The following is a 20,979-nucleotide window of genomic DNA, read 5'->3' as shown; positions in this document are numbered from 1 at the left end:
ATTGAGCTGGCCACAGCTGTGGCTGCTTCCCCAGTCAGCATAGCCTTTCCCAGCTGCAGCCCTTCACAGGGTTTCTTTAACCATTCCGGGCCAGAGTGGGGTGACCACCCCCTACAGTGGGGAACTGCACAGCCTTGAAAACCCTAGTCAGCAGGGAGACAGACATGGGTCCCTGCCCAAGAGAGGTGATGACTGAGGAACGAGGAGCCTAGAGTTGGTGCCCTTGGTGGAGCACAAAGGGGGAATATGGGTACAGTTGCCCTGAACAGTGATGAGGTTATCTGGTTCATAATCATTCCTATATACCCTGTATGACATCTCAAAGTATAGATCATATTTAACTGTAGAGAGCTGGGGAGTAATAAGAGAAAATCTGATTTGCAAATAAACACACCAAGCTTAGTTTTGTGGGGCCATATTATTATTTACAATTATTCAGACAACTCCAGAGTATTTGTGAAAAGGTCTGAGACTCAGCGACATGTGACATAAATGATAAACCCAGCACAGCACAAATAACAAATAACGAAAAGTCAGAGTGAACCCTGTGTGGACAAACTCAGAGTGTTTAACTTATTCATACAAATTATTCAGTGAATTTTTACCCATAACAAACATTTTCAGGTATTAGAAGGGTAGCTGTGTTAGTCTGTATCCTCAAAAACAATGAGGAGTCTGGTGACACCTTAAAGACTAACAAATTTATTTGGGCATAAGCTTTTGTGGGTAAAAAAATCCACTTCTTCAGATGCATGGAGTGAAAATTACAGATGTAATAATACAGATGTATAATAATGCCTGCATCTGTAATTTTCACTCAATCAAGCTCAGTTCATGAATGGTTTGATAACAAAAGAAAGGGCTACATTCATAACTCATATTATTTATGGTATACAGTTTGACCAGTTCTGCTTGCCAGTGGGTCAGATTTTCTGCTGTCTGACACAAGTAGGTTGTGCAGCACATATTAATGACAAAAGGACATTTTAAAATATATCAGTAATTTAAGTGGTAATCATGAAATATCGGTAAAATGTGAATTTTAAAGTGGACATATTGTAAACAATAGTTTACATAAAAAGTTGAACTAATTTTGGCTTCCAGACCATTTTTTTTAAAATACAAGCACATCCATGGAGGACATGTGTTAGATAAGATATAGAATCTATACTAGATAAGATTATCTTTCAAGGATGTTTTTGAGTTCCCACAGGAAATAATGGAAATTCCAGAAAGGCCAAAAGAAAGAGCTAAAACAATAGGATTTTGATGGATAGGTGCCTAATATTTTGTGTTCCTTGGGCATACATCCCTTAGACAACACTGAAATGAGGTAGTTACTTACATCTGAATCAAACCACTGTCTCTAATTATATAAAACTTCCACAGCCAAATTCTGTCTTCACTCATACATATACCACCCTCCTGAATGCACAGGCATTGTTTGGGGATGAATTTGTATGTAATTTTACATCTATAAACACATTTATAGTTATCTACCTCACAGTGTTTGAAAAAACAGAAGAAAGACATTAGGAATTTCAATGACTAAGGATACATTTCATAGGTGGTTGCACAAAGGAAGGGCTATTCAGGTATAAACAATAAATTGATCTAAATAAGATCAGTGAAACCTAAGTCAAGTATTTATTATATTGTTCAACTTGATGTATAAACCAAAATAAGAGTTCAAGTGCCTAATATTTAATGCCTGATCTAATGTCCATGGACTTCAATAAACTTTGGAGCAGGCTCTCAAAGCACAAAGCAAACAGTAAGCCATATTAAACAGCATGACCCTACCTACAGCATTTTTTTTCTGTTTTAAGCACTGAAAAAAATTACACATACTGCAAGAGATTTTTTCCTTCTGAGAAAAAAATATTGTTTGCAGGCAGTTTACAGGGTTTTAAGTATCTCTTAATGCCTTTGAATTATTAATCTTTTAAAATCCAAGATGCTTGACATAAAATATTAAAGAATAAGATACAGCATTGTAAACTTCAACCAAACGGTGAAGATACATTAGTCGCTGGGATACCATCTGGACAATGCTATTAAATATCCATCTGCTTTCAGCATCTTCCACATGTGGTTGACAATAAGTTTTTCTTCTATAGAAAGAACTTTTTGATTTCTCGAGACATACCTCTGTAATGCACCATTCTTTTTTCTATGCCTACATAAGGGCAAATCTGCATTTATTGAAACACTGAGCATAATATATTGTCAAGAAAACTGGGTCCCGGGTGGTCTGGCTTAGGAGTCGAAGCAGGAATCAAGCTCAGAGGGTGGTGCAAGGGTCAGCACCAGAGTGAGCGTCTGAATGCCAGAGCCAAGGGTCAAGACAGAGTCAAAGTCAGGAATTGGAGTTGAAGGTCAAAACCAGATTACCTGGAGTCAGATAAGGCAGGAGCAGGGCTGGTTCCGAGGTGGAAGCATGGCTGAGACAGGACCGGAACAAGGCTTAGTCTATGCTGTAGCAGGGCAGGATCTACGCTGTAGCGAGTCTGGGTAAAGGCAGCATCTAGGCTGGAGCAGGGTGGACGCAAGGTAAGCACAAGGAGACAGAATCTACAAGTTTGAGTGCTGAGCAGTGCCAGCTCTAGGATTTTTTCCACTCCAAGCAAAACATTTTTTGGCCGCCCCACTTCTTTGTGTGCCCCCCTCCCTGCCCACAGCTCTGCCCCAACTCTGCCCCTTCCCAACCCCTTCCCCAAATCTCCAGCCCCGCCTCCTCCCCCGGGCGTGCCGCATTCCCCTCCCCATTGCTTCCTGCGGCTCCCCCCCGCAACCCTCTACCCTAGCTCACCTCCGCTCCGCCTGCTCCCCTGAACACACCGCCACTCTGCTTCTCCCCCCTCCCTCTCAGGTGAGGGAGAGGCAGCACATTCAGGGGAGCAGGCAGAGCAGAGGTGAGCACGGGGGTGGGGTGCAGGAAGTAATGGAGGGGGGTAGAGAAACCACTCCCCGCCCCAGCTCGCCTCCATTCCACCACTGCTGCCTCCCCCGAACACGCCGCCGCTCGGCTTCTCCTCCCTCCCTCCCAGGCTTGCTGCACCAAACAGCTGTTACCCGTGCAGCAACCCTGGGAGGGAGGGGGGAGAAGCGGAGCGGCAGCGGTGGTGCACTCAGGGGAGCAGGCAGAGGCGGAGCAGAGGCAAGCTGGGGCGGCGGGGGCACATTTCTAGGGGCAGCATGGCCGGAGCCAGAATGATGCCCCTAGAAATGTGCCGCCCCAAGCACCTGCTTGTTTTGCTGGTGCCTAGAGCTGGGCCCTGGTGCTGAGCAGCCTGTGAGCTGGGGTGCTGGAACAATTTGTACAGTGGGGGTGCTGAGAGCCATTGAACCAAACTGTGAACCCTGAATATGATCGAAACCCCTTCAAACTAGGAGTGTGGCAGCACCCCCCATGCACCCGAATTCCAGCATCTATGCTGTGAGCTACTGTTGCTGCTGGGCTAAAGATCTGTCCCTCAATCTTGATAATGCCCAGATATTGGTGGTCCAGTTTGGCCAAGAGGTAGTTAATTTAAGATTTTGTGTGGTCAGCCAGATATTATCTCTTACGACAAGGTCAGGGATGGTCTGGCAGTCCTGATCAGCATGATGTTTATATGCTTCCTTAGCTGCTTGCAATTTCACCTTGAGTTCCTTGTACTTGGTGAGATGGGTAGCTAGATCTGTGACAGCAAGAACTGGGGAGTTCATGGGGATGTCCTGTGAAAACAAGGATGAAAACTGTAGTTGGCAAAACATACAACAACAACAAAAACCAACATGGGGAGAGGCTTTGCTAAGTAGAGGCATGAGGAATATTATTGTTAGCTAACTCAGCACATGGAAGCAGAGACAACCAGTTATCCTGATAGTTAAAGAAGCATCACAGGTATTGCTTGAGAATCTGGTTGACCCACTCCATCTGTCCATTAGTGTGTGGATGGTAGGCAGATGGGAAGATAGCCTCAATCTCTAGAAGCTTTAGAAATTCCCACAAAAACTAGTAAACAAACAACACCATGGTCTGACATAATGTATGTTGGCAATCCATGGAGATGATGAAAGTTGTTCTCCTGGAAGACACAAACCATTTCCTGGGTGAAGCAAGGGATAAAATGTGCCATCTTGGTTAGGAGATGGATGATGACTAAGATTGTTGTATGCCACTGGTAACATGACAGCTCCACAATGAAGTAGACAGATATGGTAGCCCATAGCAGAGGTGGAATGGGCATGGGCTGGAGAAAGCTCCATGGTTTCAAGCAGAGATACATAGGCCCTGCCTAGTGCAATGGTTACAGGATCTTTTATAGCTCTTGACTGAGGTGCTGAAACCCAGCCACCAAAAACTCCTTACAATTAAGTTCTAGATCTTGAAGTGGCCAAAGGGATATGCCATGATATAACTTAAGAACCTGCAGCGTCATTTTCCGTTCCAGGATATAGATACAGCCCTCCTGGTAGAGAGGGGTTTGGGGTATAGGAGGGGGCTCTGGGTTTGGGGTGGGGGTTGGGGTGCCATTTTGGTTTTAGGCCCTGATCCTGTAGATACTTATGTATATATGTGTCTGTGGCAAAACCCACACAATCCAGTAAGTATGAAAACCACTGACTACAGTCAGTGGGCTAGTTCCTATTCCCCACCCACATTTTGATTGCTTTGCGCTATTCTGACATTTTATCTGGTTGACTGGAGATTCTCCTGGTGCAGGGGATTCAACAGGTGGCATAGATTTGGCATAGGCCAAAAGATGAAGCTGATTTTCCATACTGGTAGTTGAGAAGAGGACTGGCAGAAGAACCCTCAAATGTGTTATATGGTAATTGCTATTACTACAGACTCAGCAAACCAGCTTTGAGTAATCTCTGAAACAATATCAATTTCTAACAAACCTTTGGTACCATCTTTTATGTTAGAATGGTTATGAAAACATTACTAGGCAAGGCTCAAAGTATGAACATTTAGTAATAATAAATTCTGCTCAAACCATGCAAAGTTCTTCTGCACACAGATTGCCTCTGTAGTGCCAGATGTGCAAGCTCTCATTCATGTGAAGTAAATGACTAGGCTTGATTTTCAATAACTGTTAGTTGTTTGATTCCTGAAGTGAAAGCTTAAAAAATGGATGCATATTTTAATAGAGTGTTAAACAGTTTATCTTATGGAAGTAATTTTTATTTAACATTAATATATACATCAGCTGTATATTGCAAAGAGCCTGTTTTAGTCCCTCATTAATAGAATGTGAAATGAACTTTGACATTAGTGTTTTTATCCATGCACCTTTCCATTTTTATTATAATTTCCTCCTATACTTGCATGTAAAACAATGTCAATTCAATTGCTACAGAATGATAACACACTCTTCTAGAATTCCTTTTGCATGATAATATGTCTTCCTAGCTCATTTATTCATGTTATACACCATAATGCAATCTTCCTAGCAATGAATCATTCTAATTACATGCAGGTGCATAATTATTTCATGTTAAGTAGTTTTAACAGCCCAGTATCAGATCACAACTGTTTCAGTCTCTCTTTCTAGTTAACTGAAAGCTTTTCTATGATGCATAAAATGCTGTCTTTGGAATAATGGTTTATATATGAGTTTTTATTTCTTTTCAGCGCAGTCCGAAAACATCCTGACTCTCATTTCCAAAGCCCAGACACAACATGAGATAGTCTCGCTCTCTCTCAGGGTGAAACTGCAGATTTCCTTCCTGGTTTAATTTCGGAAGTTAAACTCAGCAAGCCTGGCTTCATGAACACTGCTGAACCCAAATAACCAATTTTTTAATTCAAACAATATGTCGACATAGTTAGTCATATAAATATATTTCTCATGATCACAAAAGACTTATTAAACAAAATATCCTCCAAGAACTAGTATATTTACAATATAACATTCAAGAAATATGCATTAAAGTATAATCTTAAGAAATATCTTTGCTTCTTGGCTTGATATGATAAAGGTTCTGGGGACTCCTCCATAATTTATATTTCTTGTCAAAAGAAAAATTGCTTCCCCTCCTAGTCCATTCAAAATGCATTTGCTAAGATCATCTTCCTTGCCCATCAGTCAGCAGTATTTAGAACTCAAAGTCAGTGCACCATATAGAGACAAATCAGTAGAGCTCTGTGCAGGTACAAATTTATATCAGTGGATGTGGATACAGATTTGTATCCACAGAGCTGCAGGGCTCTACCGGGAACCTCTGCAGTGAAAGGAGCAACACATGTGACTGCTGCTTCCAGGAGCCAGTGCCCCATGCTGGCAGCTCCTCCGGCATGTCTGTACCGCACACAGCTTCAGCCCTAACCCTGCCCACTGGGGCAGGCACCAGGCTCATCAGCAGCTGTCCCTGGTCACAGTCATGTGTGCAAGTGGCTTGCAAGCCCCCAGATAGGAGACACAGACTGCTGTGTGGAAGGGAGCAGCGGCCGCACGTGGAGCCATGGATATAAATTTGGATCTGCGCAAGGTTCTAAAAATCAGAAAGGCTAAGGCACCAAATGAGTTACATCAAGCAAGAGACAGAAGTCAATTTGAGGTTCTTTAAATTCATTAGGAGCACCAGAAGGTTGAAGGAAACTGTAGGTCCTCTACTTAGAGGGCAAGGAGAGCTAATAACTGATGACATCAAGAAGGCTGAAGTATTTAAAGCCTATTTTGCTTCAGTATTCACTAACAAGGTTAGTGGTGACCAGATTCCAAACACAAATAATATTAATAGCACAAGGAGAAGAAATATAAGCCAAAATAGGGTCAGAACAGGTTAAAGAATATTTAGATAAGTTAGATGTATTCAAGTCGGCAGGGCCTGATGAAATTCATCCTAGGGTACTTAAGAAGCTAGCTGAAGCAAGCTCTGAACCATTAGCAATTATCTTAGAGAGTATGGTTGAGGTCCCGGAGGACTGGAGAAAGGCAAACATAATACCTATCTTTAAAAGGGGGAACAAATAGAATCCAGGGAATTTAAACAAGTCAGCCTAATTTTGATACCTAGAAAGATCCTGGAACAGTGAATTTCTAGGTTTTATTTATTATGTACTATTTAATTACAAAGGTGATTCACATTATTTTGTCCAATGTATACTTAAATACCAGCTTTCTACTAAAAGACTAAATTAAAGAATAATCAAAACAGAAACTTGAACTGCTTATATTAAAGCAAGATATGATGTAAAATGGAACACTTCTATTATTCTTGGCTCAGTAATATGTGATTATGATAATCTCCACTAGTATGTCCACTGCCTGTCTTTTGTGACAAAACAGAGCAGGCCCCTGCTTAGCTGTTTTTGTTCCATTAGTGATATGATGACTTAACCACTTTGAGTCAGAATAAAGACTCTTTCTGTCTCAGAGATGGTTTCTTCCTGTACTCAAGAAATGTATGAAACACATAGGGACTTTTGAAAGCAAAAGTATTATACCCCAAGGCACAGTGAATATAATATGTGAATATGTGGGGTACAAGGGTCATTACTATTCCCAAGTGGGAGAGATTTTCCTCAAATTGATGACTGGCTCTCTACTTATAAATCTGTCTTGTTGGATAGATGAGTGAAATTGCTAAAATTTTGCTAACAGTATCTGTGGGTCCAACAAAATGAAACAGATTTTGAGGCTTATATACCACAGTAGGAGGAAAGGAGACTTAGCCCTAGTCTATACTGGGGGGATCGATCTAAGTTACGTAACTTCAGCTATGTGAATAACGTAGCTGAAGTCGATGTACTTAGATCGACTTACCGTAGTGTCTTCACCATGTCTAGACTAGACACGATAAATTGATCCCCGCTGGATTGATTGCTGCCTGCTGATCCAGCAGGTAGTGAAGACATATTCTTAGACATAGTATATTAGCACAGTATATTACACTGTATATTCTGCCACCTACAGATAGTGACGAGAAGACTTTTAAAGGGAGTCCCTAACAATGAAATTATAGCTGGCTAGACAAAATGATATATACTATTAGGAGGAACAATGCTTTAAAATATGTTATCTAGTTAAGGTCCTGGTTCTGCAATGTAATATAAGCATGTGTCTAATTTTAACCATGTGAGTAGTCCCATTGAAGTAAAGGCTGCATAATGAAGGGAAAAGAGGGAAAAAAAACACTTCCTTTTGAAAAATGATGATATTCTGTTGCTATCAGCTTTGGTGAGGAAAAAAAGAGAGTCTGGTTCTGGGGGCATGACAGAGCATGGGAGGTGTCAGAGAGGTTATCTTTTGAGTTCTGGGATGGTGGAGAGAATTAAAAGGTGTAGCGTGGGGTGGAGGAACAGAGGAGCTAGGTGCACATTGTGGAGACAGGAAGATGAGAAATCTATTCTTTTAAAGGCATGGAGTCACCATCTAGGAACCCATGTGAAGAAAGCAAGAGACAGAACTTGGTATTGTATCTCCAATCCCTGTAAAGAGTGAGAAAGAAGAGTATTAGGCTTTGTTTTTAACCTACTAAAAGATAGTCAAAACACAAGAAAGATGGTTGGGGCTAATTTCTTTGGAAGATCTCAGGGTCCTGGTTACATGGCAGTGGTATCTGAGTACTAACATTATCCCAATCTTGCAGTCATCTTTATACAGAGGAACTACAAATATATATCTCCTGAGTCATAATAATCACTAGTCAAAATTATATCTACTCAAAACTTTAAAACTCTTCATTATTTACTCTTTAAATAATTAGTTATTAATTATTATTATTAATTATTATTATTATTTTCTAGAGCCCAAAAATATGTGACGCACTTTGCAGAAGGAAGTAGAAAGACATAATTCTTTTCCCGAGGCAATTAACAGTCTAAATTGTGCATTACAATCTACATGAAAATACAATTCAAGTTAATGGAGAAACTGTCAGCTGCATTAGTATATAAAAAAGACACATACTTGAGAAGGTCTGATATCCTACATAGCAGAGGGTGTGGTGTACATACACACACACACCCCATGACATCATGAATGACTAGAAGTAACTGAGAAACACAAGATGCAAGACAGACTGTTAGTCATATCTTAAAATTCACCTCTCCTGGGGAACTTGGAAAAATTTGAAATTGTATGAAAAATATGTGATGAGCAATGGACTCATAAATTAGCAAGCATTTCCGGTTTTGTAAATAACCAAACCTTGCTGTTAAAAAGAGTAATTGTTTAGCCATTGATCAGATACTAACCACATTACCAATGTTCAATTGCTAGACAGTTAAAGGACTGTTTAGTTTGCATTGTGCTTTCTAAAGATCCCTGTCATCATCATATTCTACATTATGATACTGTCATTGGGAGGAATGCACACTGCAACTTTAAGACAGAAATTAAACTTTATCGAGATTTCCTAATTGTGAATATTGTCAATTCAAAAGCTTCCTTTATATCAGTATGTATTATTGATCACAACTCATCTCCTCACAGATGCAGAATTAATCAGAAGGCAGAACAGTTTAGATGTGAAGCATTAAAGGTTGCAAAGTTGAGTTATACAATTTAATGTCTATAAAAAAATCTCCAACTCTTTAGAATATTTAGACAAGGTTTCCGTCTGATCTTATTTGTAAAGTTGATTCTGTTCAGAGGAACACAACATTTTGCTTTCACATCTTAGCATAATTCTTTGCCCTGCAGTTCAAGATACATCGTCCCCAGACTGACAAGAAGTGACGAGTTATGAGGTAGTGCTGCCAATTTTCCAATACATGAGATGGGAGATGTAAACTATCACTTCCTCAAAACAACAGCTTGAACTAAGCAGGACTCAATCAGACTGAAACAAAATCTGCACAGTAGAACAGAACTCAGTTATTTCTACATTTTACAGTTCAGATTCTCTTTTGGGTTCTGTACTCTGGAGTCTGCAAGTACAACACTTAATTATATTGTATTTTATATATTACACACACACACACATACACACACATGCAAAAAGCAAGTGTAAGCAGAGTCAGGATGAGCTCTACCTCCTCATCTAGTGAGGAGTCATGGTGGGTTGTGGAAAAGAACTTCAGGGGCTGATCTCATTTGCATAGGCACACCCACCCTGCCTAGATGGTCACTTTGGCTGCTGTAGGAGCCCCAGTTTCTCTGTTATTGGGGCAGGAATAAACTGTATTATCCTGATTATGTGAATCAAGGACAGTGGAACTGTACTTGGCCTTTTGTGATGAAGGAGGGACTCACCATCAACTAAGCAGCACTCGCTAGGCAAGGGTCATGGGTTCCAAAACCCAGTGAATAGAGAGAGGTATTAATGTCTGGTAGTATGGGCTTCCTGGTGAGGGCCTTACATACTAATTGTACTTCCTCTCTCCATTGTAGAATATCAGAGCTAATTTTGGTTCCATTAGGAGTCTAGTTACAGGCTGCTGAGCTGAATTCACTTTGGGCTAATGGTGCACCAGCAGTGAGGCTCCCCTACTACAAGCTGAAATCACAAAAGAGTTAAACTTACTAAGAGCTGAAATCACTGAGTGTTGTGTTAAGTAGTGGGGGAGCCTGAAGATATATTGCAGAGCAGTTTGTGGGACGGCTGGCAGAGCAGAGCGGCTCTTGGAGCAGAGCCATTTGCGGGATGGCTGGCAGAGCAGAGCAGATGGTGGAGCACAGCAGTTTGTCGGATGCCTGGAGCAGCTCACGGGGGCGTCTGGCAGAGCTGAGCGATTCGTGGGATGGCTGGTGAAGTGGGGCGGAGCAGAGCCCCATGGAAAGGTGGGGCAATCAGCTTTGGACCACGTAAAGTGCCCCTTAACCCCCCCATCTCCGCCAAGGTTGGGACATAAAACTCTGCAGATAAACTTTTGAACTCTGGGGCTACCCTGACCAGGGACAGAGACTTTTGGGTTGTTGGACTTTTGGGACTTTGGGTGATTTTGGGTTGCTGGACTCAAGAACCAAAGGGAAAGGACATGCCCCAATTTGCTGGGGGTGGGGTTTTTGCTCATGGGTTGTGTTATGAATCCTGCTGGTGGTGTTTCTCCAACATAATGCCATGTTGTTTCTCTCTATTATTAAAAGGCTTTTGCTACACTCAGACTCTGTGCTTGCAAGAGGGGAAGTATTGCCTCTTTGAGGCGCCCAGAGGGGGTGGTATATATTTGTCCCAGGTCACTGGGTGGGTGCCAACTCTGACAGGCAGAAGGGTTACACAAGTATCACTAATACTCCATAAAAATATCATTACACTAAGATAACTTAGTTTTGAGCCAGTACGCTGGATTTCCTTCATCCCTGAAACAGGGTTTCTCCTACAGCCAGCTTTCTCTACCCTGGATTTGAGTTTTGGCAGCTTTGTGGCTTGTATCTCTCCTGCCAACAGCCTTCCTTTGGCCCTGAGTTTGTATTAAGCTGGAGTTTCCAGAAGCCTTGGCAACTTTCCCCTTGTCTTCAGGGACTTACTTCTGCATTTTATTTCAGATTTAACTATAAGAAAGCAGTTCATTAGCTGTAAAGATATTCTGGGACCAGCGCCTGGTTCTCCTTCCTTTCTCCCAGTCACTCTATTGCAGCTATGATGTTAATAGGAATTAGCCAATGGCTTCTACTTCTTTACATTGTGGAGTCAGGGCTCATCAGTACAGACTTCACCTCCATTGCAGCACTCTCCAAGATCTGAAAAATTTACTAGCCCAAGGAACAGTCTGAGTGGCTAAACAGCCAGGAACAAGATATTCACAAATAGATGGATAAGACATAATAAGACAAAACCTGTCATAATACCACTCTATAAATCCACGGTTTACCCCCACCTGCAATATTGAGTGCAGTTCTGGACACCCCATCTCAAAAAAGATATATTAGAAATGGAAAAGGTACAGAAAAGGTCAACAAAAATTATTAAGGGTATGGAACAACTTCAGTATGAGGAGAGATTAAAAAGACTGGGATTTTTCAACTTGGAAAAGAGACCACTAAGAGGGGATATGACAGAGGTCTATAAAATCATGACTGGTGTGAATTAAGGAAGTATTATTTATTTACTCCTTCACATAACACAAGAACCAGGGGTCATCCAATGAAATTAATAGGTAGCAGATTTTAAACAAACAAAAGGAAGTATTTCAGACAATGCACAATCAACCTGGGGCACTCATTGCCAGGGGATGTTGTAAAGGCCAACGATATAATGGGGTTCCAAAAAGTTCATGGAGGATAGGCCTATCAATGACTAGTAGCCAGGATAGGCAGGGAGGCAAAATCATTTTCTGAAGTGTCCCTAGCATCTGTTTGCCAGAAGCTGGGAATGGGCAACTTGATGATTACCTGTTCTTTTCATTCCCTCTGAAGCACTAGGCATTGGTCACTGTCAGAAGACAGGATACTGGGCTAGATGGACCATTGGTTTGACCCAGTATGACCGTTCTTATGTTCTTAATACTCATATTTGCACATGGAAGTCTAAGGAGGGTCCATTTCATTAATACTTCTATTCCTTCCCTCAATACCCATCTAATCAGCTGTTCTTCAATAACAATTTTCCCTGCTACACTTGACCACAACAAGTTAACATGTTTTAAAGAGTATTAGCTTGTGTCTACATACTACAGCAATGCTGTGGTTGACACAGTGTCAACCATGACCTCTTATTCCAGTCTACACAAAACCAAAGGGAGCTCTAAGGAGAAAGGATTGGGCACAAGGGCAGGTATAAAAGAAAATGAAAGCTGAGAGAGGTAAAGATGGAAGCCAAGATTTGAAGATGAAGACAAAAAAATTGCACTTTGTACAGAAGCTAGTGAAGGGATTCAAGGAGTGGGACAAACTATTATTAAAGTAGCAAGAAACAAAGATTTTTTTGCTCCAGTGTCTTGGTTAGATTAAAGCGAATAAATGATTGAAGCACTGAAAGGAAGAGATTGCAGAGAGGAAAGTAGATTTTAGGTGAGAAAGTGACAGGATTTTGTGAAAACCTGTATCAGGGAGCGTGGAGAGAGGAGTTGCAAATCATGCTGAAGTTGGAAGTCTAGGAAACAGGGAAGGCAACGGATTTGTACTAGTCAGAGAGAAGACAGGAAAGGATTAAGAGGAAAGATATCTTTATTTAAATGAACCTTTCCATTTTAAGGAAGCTATTGTTAATATATCCATCAAAAATCTGGCTTTATAATTCATATAACAGTACAAGCTCACATTTAAGCAATGAACCCTCCCATATTCAACAAGGACTGAAGATGCACTAAATTCCATAGTAAGAAAATTAGTACACTATCAATGGACAAAAAGAAAAGGAGTACTTGTGGCACCTTAGAGACTAACAAATTTATTTGAGCATAACCTTTCGTGAGCTACAGCTTATGCTCAAATAAATTTGTTAGTCTCTAAGGTGCCACAAGTACTCCTTTTCTTTTTGCGAATACAGACTAACACAGCTGCTACTCTGAAACCTATCAATGGACAGTGTAACAAGACAAAAGTATGCAGTATGAGCCAACAAGGCAAATACATTCCTGGTGTTACTCCATTGGCTTCAGTGGAATCAGACCAGAGAGAAAATTGACACGGCATGATTAACATTTTACTCTATTCAAAAGTGAACTCACAGTTATGTTGTGCAGCAGGCTGGCAGACTAAATATCCAGAAAACTCTCTGAAGCATTTTGCTAACCTTGTTTATAGAGATGACTGAGTGTATATATATATTGAGTAGGCAATGTACATTATTCTTAGATATAGTGAAGCCTATGTATCTTCTTATTTGATAAGAACTACAATAAACCTGTTGAAATTCACTTGCTCTGCAGACCCTTTATTACTGAAACAGTTACAATTCATCATGATGATGGGGTAAATCTATCAAATGGATTAAGAGCCACATCCACAGGGGCCTGATGCATGTAAAGAAGGAGCAAAAAGCAGCTTAAAAATTGCATGTCTAATGTATCATGAAGGGGAGACAGGGAGGGAAAGTAATGGGAAATCCATACTTCCATGCACACAACAGAGATCTCTCCTCAGCTCATTGTGTGGAAAGACATACCAGGGACAAGGTCAGTGAGCCTTTGTGCACCCGCACAGGAAGCAAGAAGTGGGCTATATCTACCTTTCCTTCTCCCTAGCTTCAGAAGAAACTGTCTGCAGCCTCAATGTTTGGGTGTTCTGGACCCTGTTTTTGATTTGTGGGTGAGAATATCTCCCCTTCAAGCAAAGTCATTTTATTTGAGCCTTGCTTGCGGGCTCAGAATTGGATCCCAAATACAGCTAGGCATTCATTAGAACAATATATGATGAGATCAGAACACAAAAATGTATAAATACCCAGTAAAGAAACAAAGCTAGTAAAGAAGAACTTTGCTTTGTCACATAACTGTGCACATGAGATCTGAGCTAGAACTGCAGAACTCTCTCTGATACATCCATCGGATTCTCACAATTCTATTTTAAGTGTTTTGTTCACTCTTAGAGACAGAGCTTTACTGTAGTGCAGAGAGAACAGCAAATATTGTTTCTTTTAAAAAGAATTGGAACCTCTAAATAGTGCAATAAAATAACGTTTGCTCAGATTCATAGAATTTCTGTGAAAATAAAACATCACAAACTTGGTTCTTCAATTTGAGCAGGTGGATAAGGGTGGGGCCAGCCAATTTCACTGCCTTGGTGATGATGGACTATCTTCCACAGACACTGCAAGAGGATGTTTACTAATCATAGCAGCAGCAAAATTGAAACTGGAGAGGCAGCAGGAAGGAATGTGCACAGAAAGAAAGAGAAGGGGTTGAGCCTCAATTAATATGATGCTTTTCATTCTCAAAAGAGCCTTCTAAACATCAAAGGGGGAAAAGAAAAAAATCCTGATTATTTTCCCCAAAGAATATTTTTTTAATTTAGGAAATACTAATAACGAGACCCTCTATCAGAAAACTGATTTTTTTAAATTATCAAATTAAAAAAAGTTCAAGATGATAGTTTTCCTTTAAAAGGCTGATTTACATATTGCCTTCCTAATCCCAAATATATATCACTACCGCGTTTGCTATTAGAAAAAGAATTATTTATTGCCATCAGTAAAATATTAACTAGTTTCCACTCCCCTTTGTCTTTTCTCCACCAAACTTTCCATTAGAGTCACTGGGGAATTTTGCCTAAGAAGGAAAGGCAGATAGTCCACCCACAATTTAGAACTGGTACTAACGCCAAACAAATTGTCTCATGAGCCAACAACCTCTCTTTGCCCCTCTACAAAAACACTATCATGGTTATTTTTTTTTTCAAATATCTGTGGTGCATCTCTGGTTTCATTAGTTCTGAAAAGGGCACATTCTTTAGCAATGACACATTGTTGGACATTGACACAAAATGGAGTGGACTGTACAGGATATGTTCTCTACTCTATAACATGTTGACTCTAAATTAACTTATATCAGCCAGAAGACAAACATCTAAATTGAACACTTTCATACAGACTTACTTATTATTGATTATATCTCTATGTACCTATCTGATCTATAATTAGAGACATGACAAAATCAGTGCTGTCAAAACAAAGGAGGAGATATGGACTGTACAGTGAAGGCACTTACAGATCTAACTGTCAGAAAGAAGTTTGTCTTGCTGCATAATAAACGAATATCCCAAAGCATATATGGCAAGCAATTACGACTTATTTTAATGGGGTATGTCTGTGTATATGCAGTATATACACACACACACACACACACACTTATACACCATTGGTAAGGGTAGATTCACAGCTTCTCAACAGGACCCTGCAGTTGGCTTTTGCCATGGAAGGGTTTGAGAAATCATATTTTAAATTAATTTTTATTAATTAATTAATAAATAATTAATATTTAAAGTAATATTTCTAGGAATAGAAAGACAATTTTAAGTCACTTTTAGAGAGTTTTTTAATGGCTCCCTCTGAGTGCTGTACTGTTGGCTTCTAGTAACTAAAGCATTTGGACATGTATGGGTATATATCCAAAATACAAAATAGTTTATTCCATAATACTAAAATCCACAGAGGTAAATTTCAACCAAAACACTTAAATAATGGAGTCCAGGAGAAAGAATAGCACCAGATTTTCTCTTGGGAAATTGTAAAGTTATTTCATCAATACAGATCTCCATAAGTTATTAGAGTATGATCAAAACACCATATGTCTTTCCAATTTACAATATATATTTAAAAATTCCAATGCCATAATTCATAATGCGGATCTACCACCTGTCACAGTACTAAAGTGAGCTAGTATTCTATTACATTTATACATAGTATGGTCTCTCTTCAGCTCTCCAATGACAGGCCTTCATTATGTTTCATAGCAGTAATGAGAAATGCTGTCTATAAAATTGAAACTTAAAAAGAATTTGGTATTGCAGAGGTTCTCAACATTTTCTTTCTGAGGCCCCACCAACATGCTATAAAAACTCCACGGCTCACCTGTGCACAATAACTGGTTTTTTACATATAAAAGCCAGGGCCAGCATTAGGGATAGCAAGCAGGGCAATTTCCTGGGGCCCTGTGCCAGAGGGACCCCCACAAAGTTACATTGTGGGGGCCCCTCTGGCACAGGGCCCCAGGCTTTGGCTTCAGCCCACGGTGGCAGGACTCAAGGCCTCTGGCTTCAGCCCCATGTGGTGGGGCTTCGGCTTTCTGCCCTAAGCCTTCAGTGACTCTAATGCTGGTCCTGCTTGGTGGACCCCCTTAAAACCTGCTGGGGCCCCCAAGCCCCTGGATGAGAACCATTGTATTGCATCAGCAAACTCCAAAAGTTAGTCACAAATTCCAAGTAACTGGAGATGTTTTTGTATTTAAAAAGCCTGTGGTGGCCTACTATTCTCTGTGACTTACAGTTATTTATGTCTTTGAATTGAAAGGGATATTTCATAAATAATCAGGGCATTTTTGTATTATTCTAGAATAAGCTATTTTGCAATTTGGATTATAGTGCTGCTTCATCCGGAAGCCTGAGATGTGTAGACTCTAGCCAAGAGCAATCGTCACATAGGCAAGCACTATTTCACATAATGTGTTTGTAAGTGTCCTTTAACATTCCCAATAGAGTCTTTTGATGTCATATAACCTGTCTTGTGGTAGTGAACAGCCTTTGAACTGATGGGAGTGGAGAAGAATGTTGCTGTTGGCATTCTGTTGCCATGGTTACTTTTTGAGAGAGGATCGATAGATGCTAAGACATTGAAACTAATGGATCACAAAGCTAAATTATTGCTGAATAGAGATGTAAGCAGGCCATGTAAAATGTGCTTTAACATGTGGCTATGCAATATCTTTTGATGAGAGAGCGCAAAAACTCTTTCTTCCCTTGTACTCAATTATATAGTTCAGAGTGGGATATGGGGCCTGGGAAAAATCAGCCTTTATGGGCCCCCCTTAACATTTTTTATACAGGTGAAATCTGGTGTGGGAGGGGATACCAGTGCTGGTGGGATGAGAGACAATGGAGAGTCACAGGATAGCACCTGTGCTAGGGGGAGGGGGCCCCCTGTGCTGGGGGGGGTCCTGGAAAAGGGAGGGATTTGGGGTGGAAGGGCAATGGATAGGATCAGCTTAGTGCTGGTGTGTTCCGGTGGTGCTAGGACGCTGGTGACCGGTGAGGTGCTGGGTGATGCCAGAAGCCGGCGGGGCGGGCTGGAGGGGGCGGGCTGGGGTCGCTGATGCCACTGCCGGAGACTGAGCCCGAGCCCCACAATGCCGAGCAAGAAAAAGAAATACAACATGTGCTTCCCTCTGGTGAGTATGGGGCCAACCCCCCATGGCTGGCACCAGGCCCCCTCCTAGCCCCTCCCTGGGCCAGCTTGGCCCCCAAACCCCAACCTTACCCCCCGAGGCTGGCCAGGGACCCCTAACCTCCCACCCTGGCCAGCCTAGTGCCCTCTGCATGACACATGCACACTGAAGCATGCAGCCCCTCAAAGCGCAGGGCCTGGAGCAGTCACCCCAATTCGCCATACCCAAGGGACGGCTCTGTCTCTCATTTCTGTACCTTGTTATTTCATATCTCATTTTTCATTCATATTCAAAAGAATTTCCCTACAATTCTCTTCATCTTGAATTTCTGTTCTGTGCCTCCTATGTATATGAGTCTACCTGATATGTGAATCTTGCATACCCTTCCCTGACTTTCTTTTTATTTATATTTCCCCTGCTCTTCCATTGGAAAAACCTCTAATATGTTTTCTAGTCAATAGATCCTAAATAATAAATTTTTATAAGAGAAATATTCTCTTCTAAACTATGAATTATTCAACCATTATACTTAAAAATATTATCTATGTTTCAGTTCACAGCCATTTAAACACAGAAGTGACACCTTCTCTCTTCAAATTTTATTGTGCTGTCCTTCTAAAATATACACAAACAAGATTTCAGCTGCAGATATGGTGGGCTGTTTCCCTATGACTGCACAAAATTAGTCCATTATAAAATAAAGTGCTGTTAAAAACAAACGAACAGAATCACATTTTAATAAAATCTGGTAAAAGTGATTTTTTTTGGCATGTTTTAAAAAAATCTATGAATTTTCATTGACCTTGAAAATCTTGTTGAAGATACAAATTACAAAGCCCCATTACCAAATCACAATTCACCTCTAGTCACACATGGTCTTTAGGGTGGTAAAAACTGGTAATTATTTCATGGCAACTGCGAAAGTTGTGGGATGATGGATATTGAGAATATAGTTGAGATAGCTTCCTTAAGCCAAGTTTGTTTGGCTGCTTCCCTATAAGTGAAAAGTGGAGGGTTGTCAAAAATGTATGCGATTAAAATTAATATTAAATCCTCTGTTCAAATTATTTATCCTGATTTTGTAGCTGCATATTTGATAGCTTATAAAAACAGTAACAGCCTAGGTGCCAAAATACAAGGAGGAAAAAAACAAACAGCCAGGAGTAAGTTTTCCAAAACTACAGATACTGTAGATCCTGAAATAAATGGAAAAAAGAAACTTGTTGTTGGCAGAACACAGAGGCCTTAATCTCAGGAAGAAAGGGGCAGATGTCAGACATTCACCAGCATTCAACACAATTGAATAGCATTTAGAAAAACAAGACACTTATGTCTTCCCAGGATGGATCATCTTTCAAGCAAACTTTATAAGTGCAACGAAATTGGTAATTAACCTCAGAATGTTTTCCATGAGGGATGACACCACCAGCTGACATTATTTTCCTTTCCTTCAGCATTTTTCCCAGCATAGACATTGTAGGAGATGTTGATTCCTTGAAAAGAGAGAGAGATAATTAGAATAGAATTCATGATGTATATATTGTATATTAGGAGAACAAAAACTTTTACTCATCGGAGTGTCTTTGAGATTCTTTTTAGTCCTGGATACATATTGACTAGGTAGGCTTAATTGATTTTACTAGATCTGCTGAATTTTGAAAGCATCATCAGAGATCTAATGCAAATGTCTACATGTAATATTGCTTCCTACTTTAGTGCATTAAGCTTCAATTATCTTGTGCTAGTAGCTTGAGTCACATCTGTTGAATACGGTTCTTAAGTTTATGGATGCTTGTTACACCAATTTGGGAGTGGGCTTAATTTTTGCACAGAGATGAAGGTGTTTGCCAGTCACATGAGGGTGGACTAAAAGCCTTTAACAGGCACTTATTGCCTGTTGCCTAGTTGACAGATACAGACATTCTTCTTCTATTGCTCTCTATTCTTTATGTAAGGAATGTTTTAGCAAAGGGATATAACAAAGAGAGTCAGGATGAAATCTTTATTTTCTGCAACTACCCTCTGTCACATTCTGAAACAGCAGAAAATTAACTATGGTCCAGATAAAAAGAAAAAGAGTACTTGTGGCACCTTAGAGACTAACAAATTTATTTGAGCATAAGCTTTCGTGAGCTACAGCTCACTTCATTGAATGCATTCAGATGCATTTTTTTCCACTGAATGCATCCAATGAAGTGAGCTGTAGCTCACGAAAGCTTATGCTCAAATAAATTAGTCTCTAAGGTGCCACAAGTCCTCCTTTTCTTTTTGCGGATATAGACTAACATGGCTACTACTCTGAAATATGGTCCAGATGTAACTTTCTGCAGAAGAATCGCTTTTACAATAACAATTAATGATAATAGATAGAACCATCTCTCCAGATTTTCAGTTCTCTCTAATCCAGCTCTGCACTATGAAGGCAAAGCATCTTAAATCCATGATTTTTTTAAGGACATGATCAAATGTTTATAGTCCTTTTTATGGTAAATTGTACATGTTGTAACTAATGAACTCTTGAGCTAAAAAACAAAAAAAATGTTTAAATTCTGTCTAAGCATCTGGTTCGCTGGGTGATCCTGGACAAATTATTCCATTTCTTCTTGTTCCAGTCCATCCAGCTGTAAAACTCAGAGCTAGCTACTGCAGCAGCATGAGTTTGTATGTCATTAGAAACTGCAAGGGGCTTCACAAAATGCCACCATGTATTTGAGCTTCTGGTACAGCAACAGTGTCATGTTAAAGACATGGAAAGGGAGTCATTTCCTTTGACATACACTTTATACAAATATGTACTTTCCCCAAACTCTCTGAATGCTGTGCTTAGTTAAAATTAGATATGTTCTTGATGCCCTCTGCAGTGGAAGACATCTCTAATTCTTTAATTGCTTCCACTTTAGTTTTTAAAATATTGGGTAACAAAATCAAGATCTTGAGCTAATGACCACATACTGCCACAGATGCTATGGCTCAGAGGCATAAGAACATTACAGTGGCAATGCTACTTAGCTGTTGGCCAGTGACATCCAAAAAACAAGCAGTATAGAACAGTCTTGAGAATTTGTTCAGTTTTTAACTTTAAAAATGTCCAATCCTTCAGAAGCTTCAGCAGCTGAAATTACAAATCTGTGAAAATGATCAATTGAAAGTCAGAATCTAAAAATTCTCATAGTTGTGATACATGTAACAGGAGAAATGATAAGCGTTAATCTATAGACAAAAGGCTAGGGACAACTCAGAGAAGATGCTGGCAGTTTTTATTAATCAGACTAAACCTTTTT

The 20,979-nt window shown here is 40.3% G+C and overlaps 2 long non-coding RNA genes across 2 annotated transcripts in view; one reads left to right on the top strand and one right to left on the bottom strand.

Moving 5' to 3' along the window:
* Positions 1–20,979, top strand: part of LOC122458720 — a 125,468-nt gene that overhangs the window by 8,347 nt on the left and 96,142 nt on the right. The window lies entirely within an intron of this gene.
* Positions 808–19,304, bottom strand: LOC119852027. The gene is made up of 3 exons (XR_005291495.2): positions 19,093–19,304; positions 3,646–3,720; positions 808–2,532 (listed from the first exon to the last, which is right to left on the bottom strand). It is a non-coding gene; the product is annotated as an uncharacterized LOC119852027 (long non-coding RNA).

The sequence above is a fragment of the Dermochelys coriacea genome, chromosome 2 (genome assembly GCF_009764565.3).
Source record: "Dermochelys coriacea isolate rDerCor1 chromosome 2, rDerCor1.pri.v4, whole genome shotgun sequence".
In the NCBI taxonomy this organism is placed as follows: domain Eukaryota; kingdom Metazoa; phylum Chordata; order Testudines; family Dermochelyidae; genus Dermochelys; species Dermochelys coriacea.
Note: the sequence above shows the minus strand (reverse complement) of the source record. Positions and strands in the feature narration are given on the sequence as shown.